This window comes from Carcharhinus amblyrhynchos, unplaced genomic scaffold (assembly GCF_965287045.1).
Source record: "Carcharhinus amblyrhynchos unplaced genomic scaffold, sCarAmb.v2.hapA scaffold_42, whole genome shotgun sequence".
NCBI classification, from domain to species: Eukaryota; Metazoa; Chordata; class Chondrichthyes; order Carcharhiniformes; family Carcharhinidae; genus Carcharhinus; species Carcharhinus amblyrhynchos.
Genome location: NW_027649783.1, coordinates 3,340,824 through 3,368,495, shown reverse-complemented (window position 1 = coordinate 3,368,495; position 27,672 = coordinate 3,340,824). Strand labels below are relative to the sequence as shown.

Sequence of the window (27,672 nt, the reverse complement as noted above, 5' to 3'; positions counted from 1 at the left end):
GAAACAGAAACAGAGACTCCCCACGAATATTCCGACTGTTTATTTACACGATCGAGGTATTTTCATCATTTTGCATTGAAGAAAACATTTAATTTGCAACAAACCCAACAGTGTAAATTCTACAAACACAGTTTTCTTTCTTTTGTCCCCTCGGGGAATTTCTAACATTGTCAAATGACCTTAGAATCATACAATCCGGACAGTGCTGAAGGAGACCATTCTGCCTATCGAGTCTGTAGCGACTCTCCGACAGAGAATCGCACATAGACCCTATGCCCGCTAATCTACCTGTACAAACACCTTGGGGACCGAGGGGCAATCGAGCATGGCCAATCCGCCCAAACTGCTCATCTTTGTGGGAGGAAACCGGAGCACCTGGTTTCCTGGGATAACTTGCCTGGGTGAATGCAACCTCAACAGCTCTACAAACATTTCCCACCATCCAGGAGAAAGCATCCCATTTCATTCTCTTCTCATGTATAAAAGTTCACTCCCTCCACTACAGACACACAATGGCAGCAGTGTGCACCATCTACAAGATGCACTGCAGCAACTCAGCAAGACTCCTTTTCCAGCACCTTCCAAACCCACGGCCACTACAGCCTAGAAGGACAAATGCAGCAGATACATCAGGATAACACCACCGCGCTGCAGGGCACTGATATTTATTGACTGATTTTTAGATATTTATAAGTTGTTGTTGTTGCGTGTGAGTTTTTAATCTTCTTTATCTTCCAAAAGAAGCAGAAGAATTATTGAAAAATATGTTCCTACTTCCAACGCAATCAGCGAACGCAGTATCAAACGTTAAGAAAGCCACTGGCGTTTGTGTTTTCTTCTGTGGTTTCCCTGAGAACCGAGTAAACAAACACAGCGTGGAAAGATGGCAGAGGAGGAAATATCTGTGTCAAAGCTGAATCGCGTCAATGAAGCAGCAAACCGTTTGCTACTAATCTGATCCAAAGTGTGACCCTAATGGGATTTGAACCCACAACCTTTGAATAGCTAACCTGTCTGTAATTAGAAGTACCAACGCGCTATCCATTGCGCCACAGAGTCACATATCCAGGGATACCTTTACAGGGTCATATATGGATTCTTGACAATGTAACAGTTGCTGGTAAGTTCAACAATCTCGCATTTAAAAGGTCGGGAACTTCATTGATTGCAAACCATGTTGGACATCTTATGTCTCTTAAAACAGCGTTGGAATTGCAGACCTTTATGTTTTTTTATAGGAAATCTGTCCAGAATGATCCTCCCTCTCTCCTCCTCCTCATTCTCTTGCACAACTTGGAGTCTAATCTGGCAGGCTTCATAGTCGGGAGATACATTCTACTCCCTCTGTCACAGGGCGGATCAGTTGCATTAAAACCCCTGAACAGAACACAACACAAAGCTGGAAGCTGGAAATCTGAAACAAAAACAGGAAATGCTCAGCAGGAGAGGCAACACTTTGATGAATGAAGATTTGTGTAAAACCAGCTCCTGAGGCACAGCACAGCTGCACAGTTTAAAGTTTCCTTTAAATTTAAATTAAAATTAAATATTAAAAATTAAAATAAAAAAAAATAAATTAAAATTAAAATTAAATTCAATAGGGATTGGAATGCCCTGCCTGCTGCAGTTGTAAATGCGCCTAGTTTGGGGGCGTTTAAGAGATCCGTAGATAGGTTTATGGATGGAAAGGGATTGGTTTAGGTTAGAGGGTCATTGCTTGTTAATTGGTCGGCTGTTCTGCGCTGTAATGTTCTATGTTCTGTGTTCTATATATCCACAATGGATGCTCCATTCTATGATTTTGAACAATTCAAATTGAGAATGTGCATTGTTATTCTAGTCGCCACAGCCTGAAAACCACTTCAGGCATTGATGTCACCCTTGGATTTTAAATTTGTAAATCCATTCTCTATTTTTTGAAGAGAATATTGAAACATTATCCATCACCCGCTCAGTTCTTTTTGAACGAGAAGGAGAAATGAGGATATATTTGGATAACTTTCTCTGACGAAATTTGTACAGAAGCATAAAGGCGAGCATCACACAAAGCGCTTCATTAAACTCACCCGCTAAACATTGAAAGGTGACAGTTATTCATCAAGGGATGGAAATCCATTTATTCGTTTATTATTTGTGGACAGTAGGAAAGTTGGAACAGTATGCAATCTGGACAATATAACTGAGCAGAGTGAAACACATTGGGGACTGGGTAAGATGAGCCTACCGTGAGCAGTGAACAAAGTGGAGGTGCAATGTTGTCAGGCGGAGCAGGGAGTCGTTGCAGAGTGAAGGTACATCAGAACGTGGGAGTGTTAAATGTTTAATGTTCTCTGTACAAGTAGACGGTGAAATACAGACCTAAGGCTGGATATTCAATGTGTTCTGGGATGGGTGAATAGACTGTGGCATCTTGGCATGGTGCAATAGGGACGAGGAACACTAAAGGTATACACTTTAATTTATATCACCTCTCCTAGAGCTTCGGACCGAAATATAACACTTCACACTTTCTTACATTAATTAAATTGCATCTTTCGCATGTCTGCCCATTCCACCAGCCGCTCTGTATCTTCTTGAAGATGTTCAAAATCCTTCTCACTAAAGTTTCACACTATTTTCAAGTTTTGTACTGCTGGTAAATTTTGAGTTTGAAACCTGTACACCCAGGTATCGATCAGTAATATATGTGGAGAAAAGCACGTTTCTCTCTATATACCAACCCCAATCGGAAATAGGTAAATTGTTGTGTAATATATGCTTTAATATGTTTGCACCAATAATTAAACTATTGCATAGTGAAATTCTGACTATTCTGAACAACAATGATTCAACATGCCACTTGGTTCAAAAGGAAATACATACCGGTACTAACACCCTTACTTAAAAAGCATAGCCTTGCTGATTTACCTGTATTTATATGATGAATAAACTCAGCACAACATGGGCAGGCGGGCCGAATGGAGTACTCCTGCTCTTATTCCCTATCTTCGTGTGTCTATATCCTGGTTGTTAATTTCCCCTCAACTGGATTGCTGAAACACACGGTTCACTGGGAATACCAGAACGAAACTAAAATATGAGAGAAAAATCAAACTGTGGGATTCTCAGCTCTGTCAGACTGTCTGGTCTTCAGACAAGATGACAACTGACGGCATTCAGCCAGTTTCCTGAATCCACAGCATGCGGTTATTTATCCGGTATATCCGATCCAAGAGACCCACAACACGGTTAAATGACCTTATATCGAGTGATTGTTTTTTTTTTCTCGTGTTCTGCAGTTATATATTCTCTACAATGACTTCTCGGGAACACGAAACTGCTCCTGATTTCACTCATTCTCAGAATCTACTCTGGAGAGAAATGAAAGCAAACCCCGGGCTCGTCCGGGATTTAAACCCGGGACCTCTCGCATTTTCATGTCGTGACCCTAAGCGAGAATCATACCCCTAGACCAACGAGCCAACTGCCAAGCGCTGTGCGATGGAAGCATCTTTTCAACGTCTCCTTTAGCTTTTTAACCATCTTTTCGGAACAACATTGTAAAATCAGGAATGTTCCCGAACAATGTTCCATTTCACTGTCTGTTCTGGTGAAGATCAGAAGCAGTGATATCAGTTTTCACCACTCGCCATGTCGACCTGTGGTTGTAACTCGCCAGTCGCGCCGGTAACCTCATTCTGACAGCCGGATTTGATTTGATTTGATTTATTTTTGTCACATGAAATAGTACACAGTGAAAGGTATGGTTTCTTGCAGACAAAGCATACCGCACATAGAGAAGGAAAGGAAAAAGTGCTGGATGTAATACCACCTCATCTTTCCACAAATAAGGGGACCAAAACTGGACACAATATTCCGGTTGTGACTTCATCAACACAATTGAAACAATATTTCTCGACTTTCTTGCTCCAGTGTTTTTGCAATATATGCTTACATTCAACTTGCCTTTTTAAAATTAGATATTTTACCCGCATACTGACTTTCTGTGATTCTGGACAGAGACAGCCAGATCCCTCTGCCCAGACAGATTTTGAAACTGCTTTCCAGAAGGATAATAATTTGCCTTTCGCATTTATCCACATTGTACTCCATCTGCCAAAAGCTATCCAATTCTCCGAGTATATCTGGATCCATTTGTAATATTTTTACATCCTCTTCACCGCCTGCTTTCCCACAAATTGTGCATTATTCACAAATTTTGTCCTGTTACACTCGACAAAAGAAAAACTACGTATTTCTTGACAAGATAAAAGTAAAATCCTGCCGATGCTGGAATCTGAAACAATAAATGAAAATGCTGGAAAAACTCAGCAGGTCTGACCTCATCTGTGGAGAGAGACCAGCTGAGATTGTCCAGCATGTTCAGACTTCAACACACCCCGTCTTTCCTCCAAAATTAAAAAGAACATGCGGTTTGATATGAACGGCAAACGCACCTTTCTGTCTCCACCTGATTTGTGTTTTTTTCTTCATGCATCCATCTCATTCTCTTTCCTGCTAATCCAAAAGTCTTAATTAGTTAGATAAAGCCGCTGTTTGCTGCATTAAATTTTTCTCCGTATTGGGGAAAATAACTGATCTCGTCAGAACTGAGTTGTCGCTCCGGAAGTGTAAGTGACAAGTGTGCAATGCGTATGGTCACTGCACGAGTCAGCTCCTCGTTAGTGTAGTGGTTAGTATCCCCGCCTGTCACGCGGGAGACTGGGGTTCAATTCCCCGACGGGGAGTTAATCGCCATTTTACTGCTTCAAATTGTACTTGTGTTGCTCTCAAACTTTCAAAATAGAAACGAAAAAGACTGTCATGAAATGAAACTTTCAAAAATGCAAATCTTTACATTTGTACCGACACTTTTCGTGACCTGAGATCAACGTTCGTTCAATTCATCAGCATTTTGGCTCACCTTTGATTTGGCGATGTCACGTAGTCAACACGTGGAATATTTCCCTGATATCAGCACAATGTCAATAAATGCTGTGATTTCATATTTTTCAGTTCTATTTTTGGATGATCCACTGATTCCCAAACCCCTGAAAATAGAAAGGAAACCTCCAAAGTTTTTCAACATTGGAAATCCTTTTGAGTCTGTGAGTTGTGAAGATTCATGCAGCGTGAGGAATGGAATATTAATGCATGATTGTCAGAGCAGGAAGGTTCAGTTCGAGCTGGACAAAATTTTGCTGAGGCCACCGCTGGAGGACAGTGTGCAGTTCCGGTCAAATCACTACAGTTAGGATTTCATTCCGTTGGAGAGTGTGCAGTTTCCATTTACCAGGGACCAGATCGTTGCCTGGGATGGAGAATTTGAGTGATGAAGAGAGTCCATGTAGACAACATTCACTGTCCTATTCTCATCAACCACATTTGTCACTTCCTTGAAACACTCGATCATGTTCGTGAGACACGGCCTCCCCTTTACAAAACCATATTGTTTCCCACTAATATGTCCACTCAGTTCCAAGTGGGAAAAGATCCTATCTCGAAGAATCCTCTCCAGTAATTCCCCGGCCTTTGATGTAAGGCTCACCGGCCTGCAATTACCTGGATTGTTGCTGTTATCCTTCTTCAGCAAAGGAACAACATAGGCGATTCTCCGATCATCTGGGACCTCCTCTGTCGCCAGTCAGAATACAAAGATTTCTCTCAAGGCTCCAACAATTTCCTCCCTTGTCTCTCTCAGTATTTGGGGTATATTCCATCAGACCTATCTTGTCGACCTTAATGTTTCTCAAAGGCACCAATACCTTCTCCGTTTTGATCTCAACATGACTCAAACCACCTGCACATCCTTCCCCAGACTCATCATCATACACGTCGTTTTCGGTCAACATGACGCAAAGTGCTCATTTAATACTTCGCCCATTTACTCTAGCTCCACGCATAGATTCTCTCCCTTGCCCTTGAGTGGGCCAACCCTCTCCCTGGCTACCCTCTTGCTCGGTATGTATGTATAAACAGCCTTGGGATTTTCCTTAATCCTGCTGGCCAGTGTATTTTTCGTGGCCACTTTTAGTCAATTGTTTCATTATATTTTTCATCTTCCTCATCAGGTTAAGGAGCGACATTCCAAAAGCTCATCTTACCAAATAAATCTGTTGGACTTTAACCTGGTGTCCTGCTGCTACTTAATGTGCCTCCCCCAGTCCAACGTCAGCAACTCCGCGTCTGTCTGTGAGAGAATGGAATTAATACTGTATCTGTCATCCATGATCTGCAGACAGATTTGCTCCTCTGTCTCTTTCTCACCACACTTCCCTTTTTCCTTCTCTATCACTTCTGTTCACATTGTATTGAATAGTAATTGCCTGGTGCTCTATGTGACGGATGGAGTCACTCTGTCCGTGGTACTGTTGGGGACTCAATGTGTATTTGCCAGTTAGTGGGAGCTGAGAGTGACTGCGGGGTTCATTCCCTCCCTGCGATGCTCTGCCATTTTGGGATTAATGTTGTAACTGTCCTTCTCGGCCTCGAGATGAGGGGACTGGGTTTACTTTTACCTATCAGTCTCTGCAACTGCCTGTGGGATTCATCCTCTAATTGTCAGTCTCTGGCTGTGTAAATCAATGTGTATTCTTTAAATATCAGAGAAGAGAGAAAATTACAGCATAGGAGCTGCCCTTCAGCCCTCTGAGCCTCCGCCGACCATGCTGCCCATGTGAACTAAAACCTCCTTTCAGTCTGTGGCACTGAGCCTGCTTTCTGCTCAATGGGCCGAGTGTTGGCGAGTGGAATTAGTTGGGCAGGCCAGGGCATTTCATACATCACTGTAGATTCGATGGGCCAAAGGGCCTCTTCTACACTATCCTATTCTCTGATACATGGCCTTACAACCCAAGCTTGGAAAATGATGTATTCGTAGATAATGTATTTTGGGTGGATGTCAGTATAAACTGCAGAAATTTGGGTCATGTCTTAAAACTCACAGTTTGTTTTCCCCGCATAGAATTGTTGATATTTCAAACACTTTGTCTGAATTTGTTCTGAATGCTGGAAATGTAGTGACTTTTGGAACACTTCATGGAATCAGAGAAACCCGACAGTGAATAAAGAGGCCATTTGGCCCATCGAGTCCGCACTGGCCACAATTCCACCCATGCCCTACCCCTATATCCCGACGTATTTAACCCTCATCCCACGACATTCAGAGACAATTTCAGCATGGACTCCCGTGCCGCCCAATACCGTTCAGTTTGAGGGAAAAGGAAAACTGGCCCGTACGGGGATCGAACCCGCGACCTTGGCGTTATTAGCACCACGCTCTAACCAACTGAGCTACCCGACCACATACGAGTAGGCGGCCACGGACGCTTATCCCGGCAGCACGGTAGCATAATGGTCAGCACTGCTGCTGCACAGCTTCAGGGACCTGGCTTCAATTAGAGGAGTTTGCACATTCTCCACGTGTCTGCGTGGGTTTCCTCCGGATTCTCCGGGTTCCTCCAACAGTCCAAAGATGTGTGGGTTAGGTTGATTGGCTGTGCTAAAATTTCCCCTTAGTGTCCTGAGATGCGAAGGCTCGAGGGATTAGCGGGTAAAAAAATGTAGGGATATGGGGGTAGGGCCTGGGTAGGATTGTGGTCAGTGCAGACTGGATGGGCTGAAGGGCCTCTTTCTGCACTGTAGGGTTAAAGAAAAACACTTATCAGAAACATAGTGTGATTTCTATATGTGTGTTGCCTGATGTTGTTGTTGCTGTTCTTGTTTTTTTCTCATATTGTGACTGTGTTTTCACTGACTGGCAATGAAGATAAATAAATAAATGTCTCATGATCGAATTGAATGGTAGAACACAGTCAACGTGCCATGTGCAATGTCTGTTCTTAATTGCTGTGTTCTGGTGACTGGAAGAGACGGATCGATGGATACTGAGGGAAATAAGGGTGGAAATTGCAGTGGCAATGGCGGCAATTTCTAACCCAGCTCGTTAAATGGGTGATGCCAAATAAGTGGAGAATTGCAAAGGGTAAAGACACCTCTTCAGAAATGGCTTTAAGAATCAGTCCAATGAGTTTAATATCAGTTTAATTGTTGGGCCGAAGGGCCTGTTTCTTGTGCTGTGTTCTTCTTTGTTGTTCAATGTGTAATATTCTCCAAATAATAACCGGAGGGGAAAAAAATAACACCCACCTGTGCTAATGCACAATAATTAAGGAAAGCCCCTCAATAATCCCATAGTTAATGAACTTGATCGAGATCTTCATGAGGGTAATGGAAAGGCAAGGATTCAAATCCCATTCCTGACAGTGTTTGCGGGAGGCAGTGGCAGTGGACAAGTAATCCAGAGATCCTGGGTAATACTCTGGGAAGCTGGGTTCAAAACCCAAAAGGGCAGATGGTGAAATTTTAATTCAAGGCAAACCCTGAATTAATTGCCCATTCTTATAAAACCTCATGCGGTTTACTAATGTCCTTCAGGGAACAAAATCTGCAGGAGGAGGGTATTTGAATCAGCAAGTCGAGAGGTAACAAAAACATGGATGAGGGTTTCAGGTGCAGTTGAGATCAGGTATTATCAACAATGTGTGAAGTTACACAGCTGGAAACAGGTGGCCTTGGTGCAGGAACAGATGTGTGGTCAGAATCTCATTTCCAGGTGTAATGATGTGCCAAGGTTATATGGGTTTGTTTCGGCCTCGACAGTGACCAGGGAGAGTGATGGAGTCATTGACTGGGAATGGAATTTGTGGTGGGACCTTTGGCCTTCCAGATGTTTAATGGGGAATTATCTGCTTATCTAGTACAAGCTGCTGGATAAGCAATCTAATAATTTAATAAGAGGGATTGGTTCTGAGAGCTGATGGTGAGCTGGAACTGGGTATTTTCAGCTTACGTGTGAAAACTAACACTGATCTTCAGATTATAACACCGAGAGGTGAGGTCTAGAAATAGGAGGGAGCCAAGGATAAATCCTTCAAAGATTCGGGAGGTAACAACACAGGAGGGAGAAGAGTGACCATTGCGGGTGATATTGTGCTGCTGACCAGAAAGGTAAGAATGGAACGAGGCGAGTGCAGCCTTCCCCAGCTGGACAACCATAGAACATAGAACATTACAGCGCAGTACAGGCCCTTCGGCCCTCGATGTTGTGCCGACCGGTGGAACTAATCTAATGACCCTCTAACCTAAACTCTTCCAATATTATCCATATGCCTATCCACTGACCATTTGAACGCCCTTAAAGTTGGCGAGTCCACAGCTGCTGCAGGCAGGGCATTCCACACCCTTACTACCCTCTGAGTAAAGAACCTACCTCTGACATCTGTCCTATAATCCTCACCCCTCAATTTAAAGCTATGTCCCCTCGTATTAGCCATCACCATCCGAGGGAAAAGGGCTCTCACTGTCCACCCTATGCAATCCTCTGATCATCTTGTGTGCCTCAATTAGGTCACCTCTTAACCTTCTTCTCTCCAACGAAAACAACGTCAAGTCCCACAGCCTTTCCTCATAAGGCCTTCTCACCATACCAGGCAACATCCTGGTAAATCTCCTCTGCACCCTTTCCAATGCTTCCACATCTTTCTTATAATGCGGCGACCAGAGCTGTACGCAATACTCCAAGTGCGGCCGCACCAGAGTTATGTACACTTGCAACATGAACTCACGGCTCCGAAATTCAATACCTCTACCAATAAAAGCTAACACACCGTACGTCTTCTTAACAACCTTATCAACCTGGATGCCAACTTTCAGGGATCTATGCACACGTACAGCGAGATCTCTCTGCTCGTCGACACGACCAAGAGTCCTTCCATTAGCCCTATATTCTGGACTCCTGTTACTCTTACCAAAGTGAATCACCTCACACTTTTCCGCATTGGTCTTCGACACTTTGCTCAATCTGTTCTTCACAACAATCCTTGAACTGATGTGATGGGAGTTTCTTTTGCTGAGAGAAGCTACAATCCCAACACTGAACATCCTGTTGAATATCCAGGGTCTAAGACAAAGAGGATCGCATTTCCCCCTGAATCTGCTGTGTTTTTCTTCAATGTTCCATTCGAATGACAGCCTGAAAGGATAGCTAGTTAACAGAAGTTTACTCGCTGAAAAAAATAGTGCGCCGAAGGCTCGTTGGTCTAGTGGTATGCGGTCAGTAAAGTCAGTATGCGGGTAAAATGTATAATTTAAAAGGGAATTTGAATGTAAGCATATATTGCAAAAAAACTGGAGTAAGAAAGTAGAGAAATATTGTTTCAATTGTGTTGATGAAGTCACAACTGGAATATTGTGTCCAGTTTTGGTCTTATTTGAGGAAAGATGAGGTGGTATTACATCCAGCACTTTTTCCCTTCCTTCTCTATGTGCGGTATGCTTTGTCTGCAAGAAACCATACCTTTCACTGTATACTATTTCATGTGACAAAAATAAATCAAATCCAATCAAATCCGGCTGTCAGAATGAGATTACCGACGCGACTGGCGAGTTACAACCACAGGTCGACTTGGCGAGTGGTGAAAACTGATATCACTGCTTCTGATCTTCACCAGAACAGACAGTGAAATGGAACATTGTTCGGGAACGTTCCTGATTTTACAATGTTGTTACGAAAGAAATGGTTAATAATCTGTGGGAGATATTGAAAAAATATGTCCGTTTGACAGTCTTTGGTGGTTGGCTCGTTGGTCTAGGGGTATGATTCTCGCTTAGGGTTACGGTATTAAAATGCGAGAGGTCCCGGGTTCAAATCCCGGACGAGCCCCGGAGTTATTTTTATTTTTTTCCAAAGTAGATTCCGAAAATGATTAAAATCAGGAGCAGATTAGAGTTCCCGAGAAATCATTGCAGAGAATATATTACTGCAGAACATGGTCCATTTACCAGTAACCAGATCGTTGCCTGGGATGGAGAATTTGAGCTGTGAAGAGAGACTGGATTGGATCAGACTGTTTTATTTCGAGCAGTGAAGGCTGAGAGGAGACCTGATTGAGGTATATAAGGAATGGACAGGGTGGATCGGAAGCTGCTGCTGCCTTATAGCACGGGCATTCGACCTCTGACCTTCGGGTAAGCGTTCTCCAAGGCGGCCTTCACGACACACGACAGCGCAGAGTCGCTGAGCAGAGACTGATAGCCAAGTTCCGCACACATGTGGAAGGGTCTCAACCGGGATCTTGGGTTCATGTCGCCCTATCTGTAACCCCCCGTGATTTGTCTGGGTTTGCAAACCCTCAATTACTGTACTGTCTGGAGACAATACACATCTCTTTAACCTATGCATAATGCTCTTTCCACTCACATTTTCGTCATCTTTAAGACTTGAATTGCAGGTTAGGTGTAAAGATTCGCATTCTAATCAGTAATCTGTAAACTGTCTATGCTGTTATATGCTATGTCTGAGGCCAGAACTCTCCATTCACCCGGCGAAGGGGCAAACCCCAAAAGCTCATCAATGATCTGGATGATAATGTGATAAATTGGTTCAGTAAATTTGCTGACGATATAAAGATTGGAGGAGTAGTGGACAGTGAGGAAGGTTTTCAAAGCTTACAGAGGGATTTGAGTCAGCTAGAAAAATGGGCAGAAGAATGGCAGATGGAGTTTAATGCAGGCAAGCGTGAGGTGTTGCACTTTGGAAGGACAAACCAAGCTAGAACATACAAGGTTAATGGTAGGACACTGAAGAGTGCAGTAGAACAGAAGGATCTGGGAATACAGATACAGAATTCCCTAAAAGTGGCGTCACAGGTAGATAGGGTCGTAAAGAGTGCTTTTGAACATTGGCCTTTATAAATCAAAGTATTGAGTATAAGAGTTGAAATGTTATGGTTAGGTTGTATAAGGCATCGCTGAGGCCGAACTTAGAGTATCGTGTGCAGTTTTGGTCACCTAATTACAGGATGGATATTAATAAGGTTGAAAGAGTGCAGAGAAGGTTCACAAGGATGATGCCGGGATTTGAGAAACTGAGTTACAGAGAATGGTTGAATAGGTTAGGACTTTATTCCTTGGATCTTAGAAGAATGGGGGGAGATTTGATAGAGGCGTACAAAATTATGATGGGTACAGATAGAGTGAATGCAAATAGACTTTTTCAACGGAGGCGAGGGGAGGGAAAAAAAGTAGAGGACATGGGTTAAGGGTGAAGGGGAAAGGTTAAAGGGAGTACTGGGGGGGAGGGCTTCTTCACACAGAGAGTGGTGGCAGTGTGGAATGAGCTGCCGGATGAAGTGGTAAATGCGGGCCCATTTTTAACATTGAAGAAAAGCTTGGACAGGTACATGGATGAGAGAGGTGCGGAAGGATATGGTTCAAGTGCAGGTAAGTGGGACTAGGTAGAAAAATGGTTCGGCACAGCCAGGGAAGGCCAAAAGGCCTGTTTCTGAGCTGTAATGTTCTATGGGAAAGGGGAATAAATGCTGCAGCTGCGGCGCAAAGAATGACATGTTGGACTTTTCATCGTTATCTGGCGAGATATTCAAAGATTGTGGTCAGGAACTCATTGGAGTCGGCTTTTTAGCTAAGGAACTGGTGTATCAATGCTTTCAGAGAAGTGAAACTGCCGCCCCTAAAATCAAACAATCCCCACAGTGCAGAAGAAGGGCATTCGGCCCATCGAGACTACACCAACAGCAATCCGACCCAGGCCGCATCCCCACACACTGAGTTTACCCCCAATAAAGGGGCAGTGAAGACGTATTTCCGACGAGGATGGGATGCAAACCCACACGTGTAGAACGCAATGAAGTAGCAATCCATCGCCTTCACCACTGGGCCACCTCGTCATACAAAAATGCCCTTTCTAATCACCTCTTGAACAAAGAACACATTTCTCCTGTAGGATAATGTTGTGTTTCTACTTTCTCGTTAATTTTGCTTCGTTGTTACCCTTCCATTCTATTTAAATCCCGAGAAAGGAAAGAGGGAGACAATTCCCTGTTTGGTTTTTGAATTCACCAAACACAACACAGATGTAAAAGGCCCGTAAAGTCTGTGAGCTTGTGGCGCAACGGTAGCGCGTCTAACTCCAGATTAGAAAGTTGTGTGTTCAAATCACGTCAGATTCAAGGATCAATTATTCATCCGTCCTCGGATTTTGGATCTGGATAAAGTTTATTGTTCCTGAAATGACGAATTTCAAAACGATGAGAGATACAGTACTTTATGTATATGCTCAACTTGCGCCTGTGCCTCGGGCAATAAAAAGACAATATAATGAAAGGAATGTATCTCAGCTGTAAAGCACTTTGAAACTTCCAGCCGTTTGGGAAAAAAAAACACATTTCGAGACAAGATAAAAGCAAAATACTGCCAATGCTGGAATCTGAAACAACAAATGAAAATGCTGGAAAAACTCAGCAGGTCTGACATCATCTGTGGCGAGAGACCAGCTGAGATTGTCCAGAATGTTCAGACTTCAAGACACCCCGTCTTTCCTCCAAAATTAAAAAGAACATGCGGTTTGATATGAACGGGAAACGCACCTTTCTGTCTCCACCTGATTTGTGTTTTTTCTTCATGCATCCATCTCATTCTCTTTCCTGCTAATCCAAAAGTCTTAATTAATGCGTTGAAGCCGCTGTTTGCTGCATTAAATGGTTCTCCGTATTGGGGAAAATAACTGATCTCGTCAGAAGTGAGTTGTCGTTCCGGAAGTGTAAATGGCAAGTGTACAATGCGTTTCGTCAATTATAGAGTCAGTTCCTCGTTAGTATAGTGGTTAGTATCCCCGCCTGTCACACGGGAGACCGGGGTACAATTCCCCGACGGGGAGTTCATCGCAAATTTATTTTGCCAAATTGTACTTGTGTCGTTCTCTCATTTTGAAAACGGCAAAAATAAAAGACTGTCAAGAATTGAAACTTTCGAAAATGGAAATGTTTACATTTGTACCGACACTTTTCGTGACCCGAGATCAACGTTCGTTCAATTCAACAGCATTTTGACTCACCTTTGACGTGGCGACGCCACGGAGTCAACACCTTGAATATTACCCTGACATTAGCACAATGTCAATAAATGCTGTGATTTCATATTTTTCAGTTCTATTTTTGGATGATCCACTGATTCCAAATCCCTGAAAATACAAAGGAAACCTCCAATGTTTTTCAGTATTGGAAATCCCTTTGAGTCTGTGAGTTGTGAAGATTCATGCAGCGTGAGGAATGGAATATTAATGCATGATTGTAAGAGCAGGAAGGTTCAGTTCGAGCTGGACAACATTTTGGTGAGGCCACCGCTGGAGGACAGTGTGCAGTTCCGGTCAAATCACTACAGTAAGGATTTGATTGCACTGGAGAGGGTGCAGTGTCCATTTACCAGGGACCAGATCGTAGACTGGGATGGAGAATTTGAGCTATGAAGAGAGATTGGATTGGATCAGATTATTTTATTTAGAGCAGTGAAGGCTGGGAGGAGACCTGATTGAGGTGTATAAGAAATGGACAGGGTGGATAGGAAGCTGCTGCTGCCTCACAGCACCAGGGACCCGGTTTGATTCCCGGTTTGACTCAGTGTCTGCGTGGAGTCTCCATGTTTCCCCGTGTTTGCGTAGATTTTCTCTGGGTGAGCAAAGATCAAAGAAAATTACAGCACAGAAACAGGCCCTTCGGCCTTCCAAGCCTGCATCGATCATGCTACCCGACTTATCTAAACCCTCCTTCCATTCCGCGACCAGATCCCTCTATTTCCATCTTATTCATGAATTTGTCAATACACCGCTAAGAAGTCACTACCGTATCCATTTCCACTACATCCGTGGCAAAGAGTTCCAGGCACCCACCACTCCTTCCCTCATACATCTCCTTTAAACCTTGTCCCTCACACCTTAAACCTTTGCCTCCGAGAGACTGATTCTTTCACCCAGGGGGAAAAAAAAAGCTTCTGACTGTCCACTCTGTCCATGCCTCTCGTAATCTTGTGGACTTCTCGCAAGTCGCCCCTCAACCTCCTTCGTTCCAGTGAGGACAAAACAAGTTTCTCGAACCCCTCCTCATAGCTAATGCCATCCTTAGCAGGCAACATCCTCGTAAATCTTTTCTGCACCCTCTCCAAAGCCTCCACGTTCTTCTGGTAGTTTGGCGGACGGAACTGAACACTAAATTCCAAGTGCAGCCTCAGTAAGGTTCTATAAAGCAGCAACATGACTTGCCAATTTTTAAACTCAATGTCTCAGCCGATGAATGCAAGAATGCTATGTGCCTCCTTGACTACCTTCTCCACCTGCGTTGCCAATTTCAAAGACCTGTGGACCTGACCACTCAGATCCCTTTGGCTATCAATACTCTTACGGGTTCTGCCATTTACTGTATATTTCCTATCTGTATTAGACTTCCAAAATGAATTAACCCACATTTGTCCGGATTAAATACCACCGGCCATCTCTCTGCCCAAGTCTCCAACTGATCTATATTCTGCTGTATCCTCTGATGGCCCTCATCACTACCCACAAATCCACCATCGTTTGTGTTGTCTGCAAACTTACTAATCAAATCGGTTACATTTTCCGCCAAATAATTTATATATTACAAACAGCAAAGGTCCCAGCACTGATCCCTGAGGAACACCACTTGCCACAGCCCTCTATTCAGAAACAAATCCTTCCACTGTGATCCTCTGCCTTCTTTGACTGGGTAAGAAGTCTCACAACACCAGGTAAGAGTCCAATCAATTTATTTGATCGTAAACTCACATGCTTCCGGGGTTTGCCCCTTCGTCGGGTGATGACGCAAGGATATTTTGGCCTTGGAGGGAGTGCAGAGGAGGTTTAGTAGGCTGATGCCGCAGTTGAGGGGGTTGAACTATGAGGAGAGGCTGAATAAACTAGGCTTGTACCCGTTAGAGTTTAGAAGAATGAGGGGAGATCTCATTGAGACGTATAAGATGATGAATGGGATGGATAGGATAGAGGTGGAGAGGCTGTTCCCGCTCAGAAAGGACAGTAAGACTAAAGGTCACATCCTCAAGATAAAGTGGGGCGGTTTAGAACGGAGTTGAAGAGGAACTTCTTCACTCAAAGGGTGGTGAATCTCTGGAATTCTCTGCCCGTTGAGGTGGTGGAGGCTGCCTCGCTAGATATATTTAAGACGCGGGTGGATAGGTTTTTGATAGGCAAGGGGATTAAGGGTTATGTGGAGAGGGCGGGAATGTGGAACTGAGACACGACAGGTCAGCCATGATCTTATTGAATGGCGGGGCAGGCTCAAGGGGCTAGGTGGCCTACTCCTGCTCCGATTTCGTATGTTCTTATGTTCTTATGAATGGGCAAACCCCGAAAGCTTGTGGGTTTACGATCAAATAAACCGATTGGACATTAACCTGGTGTTGTGAGACTTCTTACTGTGTTTACCCCAAACCAACGCCGGCATCTCTACATCATGACTTCATCAAAACAGACAGTGAAATGGAACATTGTTCAATAAATCTCTGAGTCGTCAAAAAAAATTGCCTAACTTTGGGACACTTTGAAAAGTTCCGGGGATAGATCGCCGTGGGTGGCTCGTTGGTCTAGGGGTATGATTCTCGCTTTGGGCACAGTATTAGAATGCGAGAGGTCCCGGGTTCAAATCCCGCACGAGCCCTGCATTTTTTTCTAAAGATAATTCTTTGCAATGAAGGTGGCGACAACGAGTGAAAGACGAAGCAGTGTTTACCTCCCGGGAACTCATTGCAGAGAAAATATCTCTGCAGAACTCGGAAAGCAACCATATAGTCTGACAGGACTGGGAATCCCAGTCAGATTTTAATTTTTCCATGTTTTCCTTCAATTCCGGTGTCCCCAAAGATTAGCGCGGGCCTCTGGATTACCAGCCCAGTGACATCACCTTTCATCCCTGTAATCAGAAACACTTCACTCAGCTCGTTATTAAACCTCTTCCTGAGGACATTAGATTTTCCTCCACAGAATTTTATTAAACTATTTGCTACAAAGCCTGTTGCTCCATTCGGGGGCATCAATAATTTATTAAGATCACGCAAAAAAGATAGATTTCTTCGGAGGAGGCTAAAATAATGAGGTGAGAAAATGTAATGGACAAAACAACAAGGAAATACATTCTGAGAAAGCGCCCCGCAATGTTTGCAAGAAAATGCAGAGCTTTCAGCTGAAGAAGGAAATCTCAGTTTGCCGGAAGTTTTACCAGATTTCTGCATAAAACGACCGCGACCGGACTCGAACCTGCAATCTTCTGATACCATCACCACTAGGATTGACCGAAGTCAGACGCCTTATCCATTAGGCCACGCGGTCAACAGATGCAAGTCATCCCCAAATGTTAGCGCCATGTGAATAACTGCCGTGATCATATTTATTTTCAGTTTTGTTTTTAGTTACTTCTCTGATTCCCAGATGCCAAAAAAATTAAGTGGAATCCCCAGAGTTTGTCAACAGCAGAAACCTAACGTCCACTTCTAACATTCTTTTGGTGCCTGTCTGTGTGGAGATTGCACGCTCTCCCCGTGTCTGCGTGGGTTTCCTTCGGATGCTCCGGTTTCCTCCCATCTCCAACGACGAGCAAATTTGGTGGATTGGCCAGGCTAAATTGACCCTTACTGTTAGGCGGATTAGCAGAGTAATTACGTAGAGTGACAGGGAGGGATTCACTGTCGGAGAGTCGGTGCAGAATATCTGGGCCGAATGGCCTCCTTCCGCACTGTCGGGATGCTTTGCCTCCTGCACTTCCTGTCTTCAATCTTCAATGCCTGTCCCCGAATCCTTCTGCTAGCAGCTAATGCAGCAACTTCCCCCTGTGAACCTTAGTTCAATATGTTCTACTCTTTTACACCTCTCTTCCAGCGCCACTCAATCCCTTTTGCTGCACAGAGAGAAACTCCGAGTTATCCAGCCATACCTTGGAGCTAAAATCCCTCACCGCTGGATCCAAAACAGTAAATCTCCTTTCCCCCTTCATAAGGACTCTCACACACTTTGTAAAGTCTGGTTCCCGGATCTGGGGGCAATCCTAAAACAGCTACAGTTAATCAGAGCTTCATAAAGATTGAGCAGAACTTCCCAGTTTTTATACTCAGTATCTCCAGTTATGAAGCCAAACATCCAATCCGCCTTCCTGACAACTCTCTTAAAATCGTCTCTCTCCTTGAAAGATCTCTCTGACCCTCAGGTCCCCCTGAGCCTGCACACTGCTCAGAACCGGACCATTAAGTTTCTATTGCCTTTCCCCATCTCTTCTGTCAAAATGCAGCACTGTTCCTGAGTGTGGGATTATTAATTTGTCTCTGCTCCAAAATCAGTGAGAGTTGAGACTGCAGCTTCTGTTTCTCCACTGTTAGGCTGACAGCACCGTGGTTGTTCCCTCACCTCAGGGACAGCAGCAGTTTAAGAAAGCAGCAAAACACCACCTACTTAAGGCCGGTTAGGGATTGGCAATGAACGTTGGCCTAGTCAGTGGTACCCACCTCTCGAAATGAACAAAACAAATAAAAACTCGCAACTCCAACCGGAGACGGAGAGACACAGAACAAATCTCACTCACATCCATGTGTTGGATACAATATGAATCACCCAATCACATCCCGAACAGAGGGTAAAAGGCAGTCGAAATTGGGCGATCGTGATCCACTTCCAGTTTAACCAGAGTTTTATACAAGAACAGAGAAGATCTTAACACAACAGACAACATTTTAAACCAACATGGAATATCATGAGATCAGATAATTAACATTAGCAAAACGGAAAACATCTTCACGGAGAATATTTTGACACAACAGAGCAGTGCAGAGGAGGTTCACTCGGCTGAGACCTGAGATGAGGAGGTTAGCCTATGAAGAGAGACTGGATAGACTGGGTCTGTACTCATTGGAGTTTAGAAGGATGACGGGGTGATCTTATAGAGACATATAAGATAATGAAGGTGATAGATAGGATAGAGACAGAGAGATTCTTCCCGCTCAGAAAGGATAGCAAGACTAGAGGGCCCAGCCTCAAGATAAGGGGTGGGGGGCAGTTTAGATCAGATTTGAGGAGGAACTTCTTCACTCAAAGGGTGGTGAATCTCTGGAATTCACTGCCCATTGAAGTGGCGGAGGCTACCTCGCTAAGTATATTTAAGTGACGGGTAGATAGGTTTTTGATAGACAAGGGAATTAAGGGTTATGGGGAGAAAGCGGGAAAGTGGAACTGATCCACTTCAGATCAGCCATGATCTTATTGAATGGCGGGGCAGGCTTGAAGGGCGAGATGGCCTACTCCTGCTCCTATTTCTTATGTTCTTATGTAACAGGGAACACGTTTACAGAACAGGACATGTATTAAGATAGTATTTTAAAAATATTGACACAAGATGGATCATATTTACACAGCCGGGAAGGCATTTTAGACAACAGCAGAAAACATTTCTCAACAACAGAGAGCACAGTTACACAGCAGGAAATATAATTACAAACACGTATTTGCAACAGAAAATTCCTTTTAAAATAGTGATCGACTCTCCAATTCTTTATCTTGCCGGTTTCCCAACACTTTGTCTGTCGTTCCATGTGTCCAAGCAGTCTCTCATGCTGCTATTGTATTCTCGGTGTGATGCAGTGATGCCTCCTCACACTGGTGTTCCTATTAAACGATAGAGGAGTGACCATCTGTCTGACTACATTGATGGGCAGCAGAGTGAGACTTTTGTCGCAGCAGAGTGGCGCAGCGGAAGCGTGCTGGGCCCATAACCCAGAGGTCGATGGATCGAAACCATCCTCTGCTATTACTGCTCATTGTGATGATGAAACAACTTAATGGTAACTGTGAAGCAGTTGTGACTTTTACCTGGAGAACACCAACTGTTATTTGGCTTCCCTTTTCCCCTAAAAACCTCGATTTGGAGTAAATGGCTTTTTCTGCAACCAGAGCCTGACACAAGAAGAGGGAACATCTTAACACAACATGCAACAATTTACAGACAAATAAAGTCCTCACGGAGAATCTTTTTTACACAACAGGGAACACGTTTGCAAGGGAAGGCGATATGTGAACAGAAAAGAAGAAAAAATATTTACAGAGCCGGAAACACGACAACAGGGCAGCATATTTCACAACAGCAGAAAGAAAAAAATCACTCAGCAACATTTGAGACAGTTACCTGGGTAAGATTGGTCTGGAGAGATATTGACAAAACACGGATAATTGGGAATAACTCCGAGGGAAAAAGACAATGGGCAGCATGAACACTTTGGGCCGAAGGGCCTGTTTCCATGCTGTAACCCTCTATATCATAGAGCACAGCAGGAAATATATTTACAAACAGTGAAACACTTTACACAACAACAGTGAACACCTTTGAGCAATAGTTCAAAGCAGGACAGCTGTACAGCAGGAAATATGCTTACAAGAATATATTTGCAACAGGAAACTAATTTAACATGTGAGTGATCAATTCCGGGTCCTGCCGGTTTCTCGGAACCTTTGTCTGTCGCCACACATTTACAAACAGTCTCTTTTGCTGCTTTTGTGCGTGTCTTTTCCGTCCATTGCATTCTTGGTGTTCTGCAGTGGAATTGTGTGGCCAGACTGAAGCTCCCTCACACTCGTGCTGGAGTTAAACAACAATGTGGAAGTGAATATCTGAATGGCTACATTGATAGGCAGCACGGGGGAGCTGGATTTACCAGAGCAAAGTGACGCAGCGGAAGTGTGCTGGACTGATCATTCAGAGGTTGATGCATCGAAACCATTCTATGCTATTTTCTGTTAACGATGATAACAAAACTACTTGATAACAATTCTGCAACATTTCCGTGGAACATGCAAATATTTGCATTGGCTCCGCTTTTCGGTTTTCACCCTCAAACTGCAGTAAATCACATTGATCTGCACACAAGCTGTAGATACTGTGAACATGCACCAGGATATATTAGTGACCGAGGTCATGGTGCGCAGGGCACAATTTCAGAATTTGTGAATGATGTGAAAGTTGGGAGCATTGTGAACTCTGAGGAGGATAGTGTAAAACTGTAAAAAGGACATAGACAAGTTGACGGAATGAGTGGACAAGTTACAGCTGAAATTCAAAGCTGAGAATTGTGAAGTGATTTATTCTGGTAGGAAGATTATAGAGAGACAATGAAAAGTAAAAGGGCCGGGTTCAATTCTGGCCTTCAGTGACTGTGTGTATTTTCCACATTTTCTCTGTGCCCACTTGGCTTTCCTCCGGGTGCTCTGGTTGCCCCCACACTCCATTGATAGGGGAAATGGACTTACCATGCTAAATTTCCCCGAATGTCTCCCAGTATGTTTAGATTAGGAGGATTAACAGGGTAAATATGTGAGGTTGTGTGGATCGGTCAGAGAATCAATGCACACGCAATGGGCCGAATGGCCACATTCTGCACTGTAGGGTAGATAGAGGTTTTCATATTCCAGTCAAGAGTTCATCAAGAACCAGGGGAAAATATTCAAGATAAGTATCAAAACTGCAGCGATTCAGTGCCTAATGTACTTATCTTTGGAAACTAAAGCAACATTTAACATAGCCAATCCACCTCACCTGTACATCTTTCAACCACGGAGCAAACCAGAGAACCCAGAGGAAACCCACGGGGGAGAATGTGCAAAATCAGCAAAAGTCAGAACCAAAGTCAGGTCTCGGGGCTGTGAGGCGGGGGAGCGGGATTAGATAGAATGTTGTTTCAATAACACCAAATGGGCTGTTACTGCATTGTAAAGATTCTGTGGTTTGTGAATCTGTAATATAATCCTACTGAATGGAGCAGCAGGCTTGAGGGACCATGTGATCCACTTCTGATCCGATTTATTGTGCTGCTGTGTCCAGGAAGCTGCTAACTGATTTCTCATCATTAAAACAGAATTTACTCCAAATATATAAATGCATCAACCCTGTGCTCAGTGACAAACACTGACTCGTGGTTAAGCAATGTCTCAGTTTTAATATTCTTATCCGTGTTTCCAAATCCCTCCATGTCCTCAGCTCTTCCTGCCTTTCGTCATCTCCAACCCAACAATCCTCTGAGATATCTGAACTCCACTGATTCTGCCCTCGTGATAAGAAGTCTCACAACACCAGGTTAAAGTCCAACAGATATATTTGTTAGCAAAACCAATAGCTTTCGGAGCGCTGCTCCTTTATCGCCTTACCTGATGTTTTTCTGAGAGCTGAGACTGCAGCTTCTGTTTCTCCAAGAGAATCTCTCTGGATAAAGCCGGAATTTACAAGGATTTCTGTCACTGAGGCATTGCCTGGCGGTCTGTGTCTCACTGCTCTAACTCACTCTATCCCTCCATCCCCTCTCATCAACTCTATATGAAGGTGGGATCTTGTTGTTTAGTGACTGAGTGCACACAATCTGTATCTACATCTGATCAAATAGAATTCAGCTTGTGAACAATATCATCATTTCAACCAGCTCTGGGTTAACCCAGGCACAGCTCTGATTGGCTGCAGCCCCCTGAATCTGGGGAACAGACACTGTGAGCATCGCCGGCCTCAGAGGCTTTCACAGTTACTGAGCTGGGAAACTCCAACTAATCCCCGAGAATCCACAGCACAGAGCGAGAGGAGAGGAAAACCTGTCCTGGGAGCTGTCAATCTGAGACACAGTTTGACCTGTCAATGTGCAGATGTGAAGCTGCTCCTTCCATTCCCAATCTGCTATAACCAGGAGTTCCTAACGCCCAATAATGACCAGCTTGCAGCAATGTGTTTGAATGAACACGATGTCATATCATCCAAGCAGCATTTTGAAATGATCATTCAGTGCATTCTGATGAAATTTATTTCTTATGTTCTGTGTGTCATTCCATAAGAATCTTCCTCTGAAATGAGACCTTGTTTTGTCCTTGCGCTCCTGATGCTGTTGTTTTTCAATCTGCTCACATTCTGATTTCCCTCATGGAAAAACAGTAAAAAGTCTGACAACACCAGGTTTTAGTCCAACCTATTTATTTGATAATATACTCGCAAGCTTACCCACATCATGACTACTATCGATTCCCTCATGGAACCAGAGAAAGGGAACAGCACTGAATCATTCGGTTTATCTTGTCCATGCCAGCCCGAGGGCACCCAGGTGTCCTCTTCAGGCTCACCTTCCTGCACTCGGCCCGGGGCCATGGAGCTGAAAGCATGATGGTGATCCACATACTTGGCACCAAAATACCAGAAGGAGTTCCGGCTCTGGGGCAGCCGGAAGCAAACACATCCCAAGATAATCGCTGCGAGCAGGACTCGAACCTGCGCGGGGAAACCCCATTGGCTTTCTAATCCAACGCCTTAACCACTCGGCCATCGCAGCTCCGCAACTTGCTGTGCTGATAGAATTACCTCAGTAGCGTTCATACTGACTTCATCAGGCACCGTTATTGTACAGGGCTCAGTGTGTGAGCTGAAATTTGTTCCTCTACTGTTGTATCTTTGTCTCTGACGGAGAACTCACTTACTAGGCCAAAGACATGTTTTTGTCGCTCAGTAATGTTTCATTAGAAACGAATTAGGGAATAGGTCCCCTCAGGGACAGATGAGGGGGATTGTGCTGAGAGCCAGGGGGAATGGGGGAGATCTTGAATGAATACTCTGCGTCAGTATTCATGAAGGGGAGGGGGTTGATGTCTGGCCCGGTCATCGAGGGAGCGGTAGACCAATTGAAAGATCTATCGATTACGAGGGAAGAAGTGTTAGGGCTTTTAGGTAGCATTAAAACCGATAAATCTCCTGGGCCTGATTGCATTTATCCTAGGCTGCTTAGGGAGGCGAGAGATGAGATTGCTGGGCCTCTGACGCGAATCTTTGTCTCTTCTTTGGACACAGGTGAGGTCCCAGAGGACTGGAGGATAGCGAACGTGGTACCATTGTTTAAAAAGGGTAGCAGGGATAGCCCGGGTAACTATAGGCCAGTGAGTTTAACGTCAGTGGTGGGCAAGTTGATGGAAAGGATTCTTAGGGATAGGATGTATGAGCACTTAGAGCGTTGTGATCTGATTAGGGATACGGAGCATGGCTTTGTAAAGGGGAAGTCTTGCCTTACAAATCTGGTAGAATTTTTTGAGGAGGTGACAAAAACGGTCGACAAAGGACGAGCCGTTGATGTCGTCGAGATGGATTTCAGTAAGGCGTTTGACAAAGTCCCTCATGGTAGGTTGGTAGAGAAGATTAAAGCTCATGGGAGACGTGGCCAGGTATCTAGATGGGTAGAGAACTGGCTTACAAAGAGGGGTCAGAGAGTAGTAGTGGAAGGGTCCTTTTCTAGCTGGAGGTCTGTCACTAGTGGTGTGTCGCAGGGCTCAGTACTGGGACCTCTTCTCTTTGTAGTGTGTATAAATGATTTGGAAGAGGGAGGAGGTGGTGTGATCAGCAAATTTGCTGATGACACCAAGATGGCTGGATTGGCGGGCAGTGAGGAGCGGGATATTGACAGGCTGGTGTATTGGGCAGATACATGGAGTTTAATCGAGATAAATGTGAAGTGATGCATTTTGGCCTGAATAATGTAGGGGGGAGTTATATGATAAAGGGTAAGGCCGTAAGGAGTGTAGAATCGCAGAGAGACCTGGGGGTGGAAGTGCACATGTCTTTGAAGGTGGCAGTGCAAGTGGAGAGTGTGGTGAAGAAAGCCTATGGTATGTTAGTCTTTATATGAAGGGGTATAGAATATAAGAGCTGGAGTCTAATGTTGCAGTTGTACAGAACGTTGGTTAGACCGCATTTAGAGTACTGCGTCCAGTTCTGGTCGCCTTACTACCGGAAGGACGTGGAGACTGTGGAGAGTCTCCACGTCAGAATACTCTGGAGTGAGTGCAGAGGAGGTTTACCAGGATGTTGCCTGGTATGGAAGGACTGGGGTATAAGGAAAGTTTGAATAAATTGGGGCTCTTTTCCCTTGAAAGACGCCAACTGAGGGGGGATCTCATAGAGGTATATAAGATTATGAAGGGTATAGATAGAGTAAACAGTGGTAAGCTATTTCCTATAATAGAGACACATAGGACCAGGGGCCATTGAGGGAGGAGAGGTATAACACAGATAATAGAGGGAGGTTTTTCACACAGAGGGTAGTGGGGGTATGGAATGCTCTGCCAAGTCAGGTGGTGGAGGCAAACACGCTAGAGTCATTTAAGAGTAACTTAGACAGGCACATGAGTGGGTTGGAGATGGGTGGATATAGGAGATTGTTTTAAACAAGGGTCATTAGCATTGGGACGTCCCTGGTAAGGCAAATGGATATGGTACAAAAACATTTTTTTTTCTTTTCATTCACAGGTTTTAAGTCGGTCCGCCTTGTGTCCAACGAGGGGCATACACGCGATGGGTCATACTGGGGCTGCTTGGTTGTTCGAGATTGGCCTAGTGCTTCATGTCGTTAGTGTGTGCCTAAACTGGACAAGATACTGGGCAAGACGACAGCTCAGTGACTATCACTGATTGCTGTGCAGACACATGGATTTGGGGTGGTGTCTGTGGGAGTTTGCGCATTCTCCCCGTGCTTGCGTGGGTTTTCTCCGGGTGCTCCGGTTTCCTCCCATGCCCCAAAGATGTGCTGTTAGGCTGATTGGCAGGAATAAATTGTCCCTAAATTAGTTTCCCTCAAGGTGGATGGCCATAAAACAATAGAGAGGGGTCATGGGTGGAGAGGGGGACTGGTGGTGTTGCGATGGCGGCGCGGGCTCGTTGGGCCGAAGGGCCTGTTTCCCGGGTTGTTTTTGTTCTTTGTTCTTTATAAAAAAAGAAAAAAGAAAAATCTCTATTGTCTTTCATTATAGTCAAAAGTTGCGTTCACCCTGTTTTTGTCCACTCGGTTGAAAACACAGGAGGAAGTGGATAAAGTTATAAATAAATTACCAATGCGATGGCTGGGAATAGAACGCGGGTCAACTGCTTGGGAAGTAGCTATACTCACTACTATACCACCATCGCTCAGGAAGATCAACAACCGTTATTTTAATCACTTATAATTACGGAACTACCTCCGTTGCTGATGTTACCGGACATCAGGTCTGTCCATCGGACAGTTTGTAAACTGAACTTGGCTTCTCTCGTTTTTCGGGACAGTTTGAAGTCACCTTTTTACTATTGTTTCTGACTGAGAATTCATTGATTAGTTTTCAGGCACCTTTTTTTCATTTAAACAAATTTTCCACTGACAACAATTTCAAACTAGATTTTCCATTAGACACAGATGGATCATGAAAATATTTATGTGAATGTTATTTAAGCAGCCCCCCCCCCCCTCCCCTCCCCTCCCTCTCCCCTCCCCTCGCCAGTTCTCAGCCAGACACTGGCTGATGACAAGTTTATTTTACTTTTGACAGAAAATAAATCCCTGGCCCATGATCTGCTTTTCTCCTGTTCTCAGGCACATTCACTTTCAACAAGGGCGCAATAACTGGTTTGAAGAGTCAGAGTCAGACTGCAGTCACCTCGTTTCTCTCGCCATCCCTTTATCTCAGAGTCACCTTACACCATATCCTGCAGCCTGATTTGGCCAAGTTGAGCGAATGGCTCAATGATTGGCAGATGCAGTATGTTTTGAATAAATGTGAAGTGGTCCAATTTGTTAGCAAACACGGGAAGACAGATTATGGTCTGAATGGTCATAAATTAGGAGAAGAGAATGTGCAACCAGAACAGAGTGTCCTCATGCACCAGTCACTGAAGGGAAACATGCCGCTGCAGCAGGCAGTAAAAAATGCAAATGGCATGGTGGCCTTCATAGCGAGAGGCTTCGAGTACAGGAGCAGGGATGTCTTGATGCAATTATGCAGGGTCTTGGTGAGGCCACAGCTGCAGTTTTGTCTTCTTATCTGAGGAAGGATGTTCTTTGGACTGTGGGAGAAAACCCATGCAAACATTGGGAGAACATGCAAACTCCACACAGGCAGTGACCCAAGCCCCGAATCGAATCCAGGTCCCAGGAGCTGTGAAGCAGCAACGCTAACCACTGTGTTACCGTGCCGAGTCAAACTTATCCAACTGTGTTTGGTGTCTCTGAGATCTCCGAGTCTCTCTTGTGCAAAATAAAACGATTTTCCAATCACAAAGTTCCCACTAATCCCCCTGCTGAGCCCCAAAGTTAGATTTCAAGGCACTGTTTCATTAAATTCAAGATTTGAGTTGGAAGTTAGAGAACATGTCAGCTATCCCGTGTCTTACCTCCTATCCTCACTTCATGTCACGGAATCCGCTACTCGTAATTAATGCGAGATAAAATATAGAAATGAAGCTTATCTTCTCTGATTTGATATATTAAAGAGGGCGGTAAAGTGGTACAGTAATTCACACTGCTGCCCATGTTTGATTCGGGCCTTGGGTGACTGCATGGAGTTTGCACGTCCTCCTCGTGTCTGCGTGGGTTTCCTCTGGGTGCTCCAGTTTCCTCCCTCACTCCAAAGACTGGCTAGGTGCATTGGCCATGATAAATTGGTCCTTCGGTTCCCAGGATGTGGAGGTTCGGGGGATTAGCCATGGTAACATTGCACGAAATATGTTCCTTCAGAGAATTGGTTCAGACTCCTTGGGCTGACTGGTTTCCTTCTGCAATGCAGGGATTCTCTGCATACACAGTGTCTCCATTTATGAAATCAAGAATCCCGTCCGTTTTCCTAACGACTCTTTCAAAATTTCCCCTCACCTTCAAATATCTCTCTGAACCTCAGTTCCCTCTGAGCCTGCACACTGTTTAGAACTGGACCATTCTGTTTCTATTGCCTCTCCCCATCTTTGCTGTCAAAATGCAGCACTGTTCCTGAGTGTGGGATTAATAATGTGTCTCTGCTACAAT

General features: G+C 44.3%; 10 non-coding genes across 10 annotated transcripts; 4 read left to right on the top strand and 6 right to left on the bottom strand.

The window, feature by feature from the left end:
* Positions 1-967: 967 nt before the first annotated feature.
* Positions 968-1,059, bottom strand: trnar-ucu (transfer RNA arginine (anticodon UCU)). The gene is given in 2 exon segments: positions 968-1,003; positions 1,022-1,059. It is a non-coding gene; the product is annotated as a tRNA-Arg (tRNA).
* Positions 1,060-3,375: 2,316 nt separating this feature from the next.
* trnap-agg (transfer RNA proline (anticodon AGG)) lies at positions 3,376-3,461 on the bottom strand. Its single transcript is given in 2 exon segments — positions 3,376-3,411; positions 3,426-3,461. It is a non-coding gene; the product is annotated as a tRNA-Pro (tRNA).
* Positions 3,462-4,655: 1,194 nt separating this feature from the next.
* Positions 4,656-4,727, top strand: trnad-guc (transfer RNA aspartic acid (anticodon GUC)). Its single transcript has one exon. It is a non-coding gene; the product is annotated as a tRNA-Asp (tRNA).
* Positions 4,728-7,208: 2,481 nt separating this feature from the next.
* trnai-aau (transfer RNA isoleucine (anticodon AAU)) lies at positions 7,209-7,282 on the bottom strand. Its single transcript has one exon. It is a non-coding gene; the product is annotated as a tRNA-Ile (tRNA).
* A 3,334-nt stretch (positions 7,283-10,616) lies between these two features.
* On the top strand, positions 10,617-10,702 carry trnap-agg (transfer RNA proline (anticodon AGG)). Its single transcript is given in 2 exon segments — positions 10,617-10,652; positions 10,667-10,702. It is a non-coding gene; the product is annotated as a tRNA-Pro (tRNA).
* A 1,941-nt stretch (positions 10,703-12,643) lies between these two features.
* On the bottom strand, positions 12,644-12,725 carry trnas-gcu (transfer RNA serine (anticodon GCU)). The gene has a single exon. It is a non-coding gene; the product is annotated as a tRNA-Ser (tRNA).
* A 3,710-nt stretch (positions 12,726-16,435) lies between these two features.
* Positions 16,436-16,520, top strand: trnap-ugg (transfer RNA proline (anticodon UGG)). The gene is given in 2 exon segments: positions 16,436-16,471; positions 16,485-16,520. It is a non-coding gene; the product is annotated as a tRNA-Pro (tRNA).
* Positions 16,521-17,095: 575 nt separating this feature from the next.
* Positions 17,096-17,188, bottom strand: trnar-ucg (transfer RNA arginine (anticodon UCG)). Its single transcript has 2 exons — positions 17,152-17,188; positions 17,096-17,131 (listed from the first exon to the last, which is right to left on the bottom strand). It is a non-coding gene; the product is annotated as a tRNA-Arg (tRNA).
* Positions 17,189-19,577: 2,389 nt separating this feature from the next.
* trnam-cau (transfer RNA methionine (anticodon CAU)) lies at positions 19,578-19,649 on the top strand. The gene has a single exon. It is a non-coding gene; the product is annotated as a tRNA-Met (tRNA).
* A 3,462-nt stretch (positions 19,650-23,111) lies between these two features.
* Positions 23,112-23,193, bottom strand: trnas-aga (transfer RNA serine (anticodon AGA)). Its single transcript has one exon. It is a non-coding gene; the product is annotated as a tRNA-Ser (tRNA).
* Positions 23,194-27,672: the final 4,479 nt, after the last annotated feature.